The following is an 8,326-nucleotide window of genomic DNA, read 5'->3' on the forward strand; positions in this document are numbered from 1 at the left end:
GGAGAAGCAGTCAACAATGGCTACTAAGAAGCTAGAGAAGTCAGAGCTCTCACCTGGCAAGGACGTGGAACGTCATAACTGCTTTGGGAAGGTGTTTGGCATTTTCCCAAAAGGTAAAACCGTGAACATATAACCAGCACATCATTCCTAGAAGTAAACAGAAATGAAATGAGATCGGAGATCACACAACCACATGCATACAGGAACTCCACAGGAAGTGGCAATGAAATATTACACAGTCGCAAAAAGGAAGGAATGCTAATGTATGCAGTTGACATGAGTGAACCTTGGAAAAGCTGTAGTTTGAAGGTTGTAAAAACCATTACTAGACATTTTTGGTTCATTAAACCTGCCCTGTAATTGCATGTAGTTTCCCTGAACTTAAAAAGAAAATGGCTATACTTACAAATTCACCTAATAAAGATGGGGAAAGTCTATTACAAATCACACATCCACACTCCACTGTGGCCATGCTACAGTTTACAGAGATCTATGTGGGGGTGGTTGTGAGCCAGCTGGTTCATACTTTCCTGGGAGGAAGCAGAAGATGTGGGTCTCATCCTGCAAGCAGGTTTTTGTTTTTGTTTAATCTTTGTTTAAGCTTGGAGCTGAGGAACATTGAGTCTGAAAGATACCTCGCTTTCTTGGATTCCTGCCCATCTGGAGCCTGGCAGAGTTTTTCCTCAGTAACCTGTTCCTTTGATGAGAAAGCAAAGGTTTTTCATCTTTTCTCTGGAGGTCAGCTTCAAGAACCAGACTCCAACGTTCTTGTTAAAAAGAAAAATTTCGTAATTGAGAAAAAACAATAAAGGTGGCCGTCTGATCACAGGGGGAGGGGCACAGCAGAGGAGTCGATGTTCTCTCAACAGCCGCTTCTGAACAACTCTTTCAGAGGATAAAATATTATGTGATTTAACTCTCATAAAATTCCTAAAACAAGCTGATCCAAAGCCACAGAGGTAGGTGGGCAGGAGTGGTGGCTAAAGACAGGAATTGTGTGTGAGCTGCCATGTGTGTGGGGTCAGCGAGTGGAGGGAGAGACGTGGAAAGGGAGACATGCAGCTCTAGTTAAAAGGTGGACGGCTTGTCCTGGAGCTGCTGAAAAGATGCTCTAAAAGTGATTGTGAAGATGGATGCACAGGTCTGTGACTGTGAAAACCACCTAAGTACATTCCCTGCATGAAGTGCATCTTACCAGTGCTGTTTGTAAAGTAGCACAACTCTAACTGGGGCATTTACACGACACCTGTAGCCCCTATTCTGCAAACGTAAGGATGATACCTTTTCATTAAAACAAAAGCAACAAAACCCAACCAATGATAGGAAGTTTCAGGCAAGAGAATTTTAACTGGGAGAGGAATTTTAAGTTTCTGGTTCCCAAAAGTCCTTATGATTCACAAAAACTTCAAACATTAAACAATTACAGTAACAATTAAGGCTATGGGTTTTGGAGGTGGTAGACACTGGGTCTCCGTCATTTGCCAGTCATGGTGGACAGACAGACAAACTCCCCCTCAGCGTTTGCACGTACAGAAGCATAGCAAGGGGCAGGGTACAGCACAGAGTTTAGTTATTGCAGGATGCTCATGAGAAGACACACACGCATAGAAGTAGTTTCCAATGAGAGCCGCTGTTAAGAATTGCCTTCTCTGAGTCACTGACTGTGTGCCATGGAAGAAAGACACAACACATCTGGTTTTCTATTTATTTTTTTAGTTCTTCCTATCATATTGAAGGACACAAATTGATTTATCACCTCAGGAAGACTTTGCACAATGCTAAAGTCTCATGATGTTTAGTGATTTGTTTCTGTGTTGTTGGGAGTCAGCAGGCAGAAGGAGCCCACTCTGAGGTATGAAGAATGTCTGTGGTGCCATTGACATACCTAGATCCTCAATACCAGAGTGGCATGCTTGGGCCCTGAGGATTGTTTTCCATTCCTGGGAATTCTCTTGTTTGGTTTTCACGTCTTAATGAGATATGAGCCATGCCATTTGCACAACTCAGGCAATCACATCTGATTTACCTTTGGAAAGGTACATTTTATAAAGGTGTATTTTACAAATGTTATACAATTGTTCCTTTCACAAGGGTCTGTTTAACTTAACAAAGGTAAGGGCTTTGAATTTATCCAAAGCATTCCTTGACGGCAAACAGCTGATAGCAGCTTCAGGTCTTAGGCTTTGTCAGTCTCCTGCATGGTTCAGATGAACTGGCTCCTTTCATAGAAGCTGCTGAGCTTTCAGAAGTAAGCTGATGGCTGGCACACATACCATCGTGGGTTGGCCAACTGTATGCCAGCTTGACACATGTTAGAGTAACCTGGGAAAAAGGAACTACAGTTGAGAAAATGCCCCTACCAGATTCCCTGGGGGCAAACTCATGGCTCATTTCCTTGATTAATGATTGGTGTGAGAGGGCCTAGCTCACACAGGTGATTCTGCTCTGGGATAGTGGTTCTGGGTGCAAGAAAGGAGCCCGAGCAAGCCATTTGGAGCAAGCTGTAAACAGAACTCCTCCATGGCCTCTGTTTCAGTTCCTGCCTTCATGTTCTTATCTTGAATTCCTGCCCTGATTTCCTTTAATAGACGGACAAGTTGTCAGATTAAACAATCCCTGCCCTTTCTATTTTGTTTTTGGTCATGGTGTTATATCTTAGTACTAAAATAATCCTAGAAACATTTTAATTAATAGGCAGAGAAATCCTACCAATTTGCATAAGATAAAGAAATAAAGGTACAAAGTCTATGGATGTTAATAAAGATCACTTTATAAGTACACATTCCTGTATTCTAATGAGCTTATTTGCAGAAGGATTTTTGTAAAGTCTATTCTGGAAGGAATTTTGGAAAATGGCTTCCAAAACCTTCAACCTTGGGCCCAGCATTTCACTTACTAGTAATCTGACCGACAAAAATCATAAGAGCTATGCAAAATATGTCATAATAATCAAACTAAATATTATATACAATGTTGATATTTTAAAAGTGGATGTTCAATAATAAGTACTAGCATGAATAAAATTAAGCCTGCCTATAGTTTTTATTTACAAAAGATTATTCATATTATATACTTTATGAAAGTGGTAAGCTTTAAACAGTATGCACTATAGGGTCATAATATCATAGTATAAATTCTACATAAACATGCCTATAACTAGCTATATATTCATATCCATATTTCCAACTTTGCCATTTAGATTTAATTTGCTTGATTAACTCTTGATTAACCCAATTATCCCCCAGACTCCTTAGCTTTGTAAACCGATGGATTCCGGACTCAGTGATTCTCCCTGAATTCCCTGCTGTCAGAATATGAGTTCTGAAAACAGATGGCATGCTTTAGTGTAGCTGTTTCGTGACCTATTGCTACTGAACAGTAAAAGATTGCCTTCTGCTTTTGAATTTTGAGAATGTTCATGCATTCAAAGGGAGCGTTTTAGGTGTCTTTGATGAGTCCTTGTCTGTTCACTGACCATATGAGACCTTGTAGAATACAAAATAGACAATACAGACATTTTGGTCAACCTGACTTATTTTTAATGTTCTGTGGTGTACTTGCAAAAAGACTCAGGTACCATGGAGGGTGTTTCTCTGGCAAAGCTGCTTACTGATCTGATAGACTTTGCAGCTTGCAATCTTCCTACACCTTGTAGGACTGTGTGTCGTGTCTCCAACACATTTCAGCATCTAAAAGAATGAGCATTCCCTGAGTCAGGTATCTGTTCTGTTCTTTTCTTCATCACCCTGCTTCAGCTCCTGGCAGTGTCAGCTCCTTATTGTTGAAGAGAGAGAAATTTACCCTACTAATATCTGACCATATCCCTTGCCTCTAGTTTACTAAACTGAGTTGTGATCAATATAGACATGTAAAAGAACAAAAAGCTCTTCATATTTAAGTCATATGTGTTAGTATGTTTTGAGATAAAGAAACACAAATAAAATCATCAACATAATCAATCCCATTAATGTATCTATCTCCTTCAAACGGTCCCTCTTTCCCTTGTCATGCATTTTAATGTCAAGAGCTCAACACAAGCTATAACAGTTTAGCAGACTTTTGAGTACACAATCCAGCATTGCTAACTCTTGGTACTATAACAGAGAGCAGTAGCTCGCTCTATGAGAGGATTTACACAAGCTGAATGATAAGGACTTTGGTACGTTTTCTCTTCCCATAGTCCCTGACAACTGCCATTGGCTTTCCCACTCTGTAAGCTTGGCTGTCATAAGACACCATATGATCTTCTGCCCCCCAGCATCTGGCTGACTACTTTGTTCCACCTTGCATCATCAGAAGAGTGGCAACAGCCAGTGACATGTAGACATAACGAGCCAATGACATGTGTTCCAGCATCAAATAGTTGTTCCTTTGGGCATTACCCCACCTGCACCCCCACCAAGTCAATGTGGTCTATTGAACGTTGTTTCACAGAACATTGTCCTATGTGTTTGAAAAAGAAGTGACAGATATTCTATCCAACAACTTGCTAAACTGTATGTATTTTGAACAGTAGAATAGCTATTTTCTAAGAATTTTCAAATGGAAACATCATTAAGATAGATGGTAAGTATCTTGAGAGACTTATTTTAGCAGAAAGATTAATAGTCCATCTAATACAAAATATTCTGCATAACTTAAAACTTTTTGTACCTTATCTACATTGCTGAAAGAAACTCCCATAGACACATGGGTAAATTATCACGGTGGGAACTGAACTTTCTGTTCTGTACAGGGTAGAAAAACTACAGAGAATGCTGGCTTTCCCTCTGCACTTAACCCTGCATGTGCTGCCTCAGAGGAAAAAGAGGAAGACTCGTGTGTTTTCACTTTGTGGAAACTAAGATGCTACTAGGGGAGGATGGGCTCGTTACTTGATGTGAGAAAATACTAACAGGAATATTCAGCTAGCAGGTGACTGACAGCTTGTAGTTAAACGGCGTTCATACCACTGTGCCAGAGCAGCTTCTGAGCTCTCTCCTGTGTCATTAGGAGGCAGGGTAAAAGAGTCATTAGGAAGACCCGTTGGCCAAGCATAGCATCCCAACAGGCTCCATGGGGATGAATGACTGGCAGAAACTGAGGGAGCAGCCAGAGGAACATTCAGCAGCTCCTGCTTCTCCACCTCCCCTCCAGCCATGGTTCCAGAAGGAGTCTGCTGTCAGCACTTCCCGAATTAATTATTTAAATTTTCACAACAAATGTATTGCTGTTCCTGAGGGACATGATTTTCCCCATAGCACATGTAGCATTCATGAGACTGTCAGAAAAATTATATAATAAACCCAAGAAAGGCTTTACTACATGCCAAGAAACACAGAAGTTTCTGACTAGAATGCAGTAGAACTAGAAATGCCACAATAGAACCAGTACAAGAACAATGTTGATATTTTAGGACTAACAGTTTCCTCTGTCTGCCTTACTTTTTGTTACTAATTTGTTTCCATCTGTCCATGAATTTTAATGTCTCTCTGCTGCCTGGATAATATTTTATGTGAATACATAAACATACATGAGAATAATACAGTTTAAAAAGATCTCTAATAGCTTCAATATCTACATTTGAAAAGGAGAGAAAGGTCATTCTGCTGGATGTCTTTGTAAATTTTATATCTAATTTTTAAAGGAACAAAAGAGAACCCCTTAAGATGAGGACTAAACTGGCAGTGTATACAGAGCCAGAATCTGAAATTGGTCCTACACATTCACAAAGCTCTCTCTCTTTCTGTTTACATAGTCCCAATCATTCAAACTGAAGATGGTCTTTGGTAGATTCAGTGCAGGGGCTGTAGCTCAGTGGTACAGTACTTAGCAAGCATATGTAAGACTCTGGGTTAAATGCCTAGTAACTCAACTTACACAAAACCATGTATGATTTAATGCCCTTTTAAATAACGTTAGTGCACCTGTGTATTTAAGGCTCATTCATTAAGCCATATTACTGATTTTCTATTAAAGGGGAGTCTGATGTAGGTGGGTCTTCTTTCTATGTGTTGCTTTCATTGGTCAAATAAAGAAACTGCCTTGGCTTTTTGATAGGACAGCAGCTTAGATAAGCGGAGTAGACAGAACAGAATGCTGGGAAAAAGAAGCAGAGTCAGACAGACGCCATGAAGCTCCGGCCAGAGATGGATGTGGGTTAGAATATTCCCAGTAAGCCACAACTCTGTGGTGATACACAGATTATTAGATATGGATTAAAGCAAGATGTGAGAGTTAGCCAAGAAGAGGCTAGATATAATGGGCCAGGCAGTGTTTAAACGAGTACAATTTGTGTGTTCTTATTTCAGGTAAAGCTAGCCAGGTGGCAGGACGCAGCCCGCTGTTCCTTTTACAGAAGTCATCACAGAGAAACCATTGAACAAAAATTTGCATTTGTAATACTTTACACTACAAATTTCACAAGTAACTCAAAGGCATCAAAAACTGAACTTGAAAAAAAATCTGGGTGAAGTGAGTGTGGTATTCCTCGGCTACCTATAAACTGCATAGCAGGGGGTGGAGGGATGAGAAGATGACAGAGCAACCAAACTGTCCAAGTAAACCGCTGCTCTGCCTTTCACCAAGTCATCTCTAGATGCAACCTGGGGACTTTGTCTGGCATAGGTAGGTCAGATAAAGCAGACAGGATAAGGGACAACATGGTGTATCAGAGAGTAGACCCTCTGTGGAGAGGACAAGAAATAGCTTCTTCACATAGAACTGAGCACACAAGATAACTGGAATTAATGTTTACAGGTATGGGGTTGTCCTGTGTGAGTCAAGAAAATAAAACTTGAAAGTGTCATGTAAACGGAAGCAGCTATTTCCCTCGCTGTCTCGGGATGTGACTGCGGATGCGATGGTCTCTGTCTTTACACATCCCCGTAGTCCTACCTTCTCTTGCTCTTATTTGGGGTGGGCTGGGGAGTGCAGCTTATTTCTGGATTCTGCCAGCCAGATGTCTTATTGTTTCCAATACCATAGCCGTTGATCATCACAACACACTACTCTCGAGGCAACCTGCTCCCTTTCACCAGCTGCGATCACCTTCTCATTGGGTTATCCCCCAGATCTTTCTGGGACAGATGACACTGCTGCTGCCTGAAATCTTGTTACATTCTTGTGTATCTGTCTACCATTCTTTTTTTAATTATTTATTTATTAAAGATTTCTGTCTCTTACCTGCCACCGCCTCCCATTTCCCTCCCCATCCCCCAATCAAGTCCCCCTCCCTCATCAGCCCAAAGAGCAATCAGGGTTTCCTGCCCTGTGGGACATCCAAGGACCACCCACCTCCATCCAGGTCTAGTAAGGTGAGCATCCAAACTGCCTAGGCTCCCACAAAGCCAGTACGTGCAGTAGGATCAAAAATCCATTGCCATTGTTCTTGAGTTCTCAGTAGTCCTCATTGTCCGCTATGTTCAGCGAGTCCGGTTTTATCCCAGGTTTTTTTCAGACCCAGGCCAGCTGGTCTTGGTGAGTTCCCAATAGGACATCCCCATGCTGCTCACTATCCAACCATTTTTGACTTCTGACTACCTAACAGATGTGAACTCAAGGTGTCTTAGGGCTCACCTATCATAAACTAAGTCAGAGGCTCAGGGTGAGTCCATGCAGGCTGGCTTCGCCACTGCTGCTACTCCGCTCACCACAAGTGGCCTCAGGGAAGTGTAGGGAGCTCAAAGGATGTAAGGCATGGACCTTTTATAAAAGAATGACCAACTTTCAATCCCAGCTCTGTGGGTGCTGATGTATACAATAATGCCCCAGGTTGGACAGCTCAATCCCAGCACAGAGAATAAACAAATTTTATATCTGGTTATAAAAGAATCATACTCAGTGGCTGGTGAACCACTAACCTTTCTTGAAGTGTTCAACTACTCAGAAGACTTCAAGGGAAAAAAGGGAAGAGGAATGAAATGCTGACTGTAACTACCAACACTTAAGAATGATCCATTCCATATTTGTGCCAGGGGCCCTTCCATCCCTGAACTGCCAGGGTCATAGTGCTGATCAGTTAAAACACAGGCAGCGTCATGGCAGCTGGCCTTGGAAATGGGTTGGCAAGACTTTGCTATCCTTGTGTTTGCTTTAAGCTTTTGAATAATTTTCTTTGTTTTTATATTTATATTTGTTTGAAGATTTCTAAATTTGCACCAGGATACCCTTAATTTTGGCACCATTTTATGTCCGTTGCATTAAACGTAATTTTAGATAGCCAGCTCCTAATTGAATTGTTAGTGACCCAGCTATCTTTGTGTTCACAAGTATTTTTCTCCTGTTTCTTGCATGATGAGGGGAGCTTCCACATTGGGGCTATTGTGTTAAGAGGCTCTGATCCTGC

The sequence above is a fragment of the Microtus ochrogaster genome, chromosome 1 (genome assembly GCF_000317375.1).
Source record: "Microtus ochrogaster isolate Prairie Vole_2 chromosome 1, MicOch1.0, whole genome shotgun sequence".
Classification (NCBI taxonomy): Eukaryota; Metazoa; Chordata; class Mammalia; order Rodentia; family Cricetidae; genus Microtus; species Microtus ochrogaster.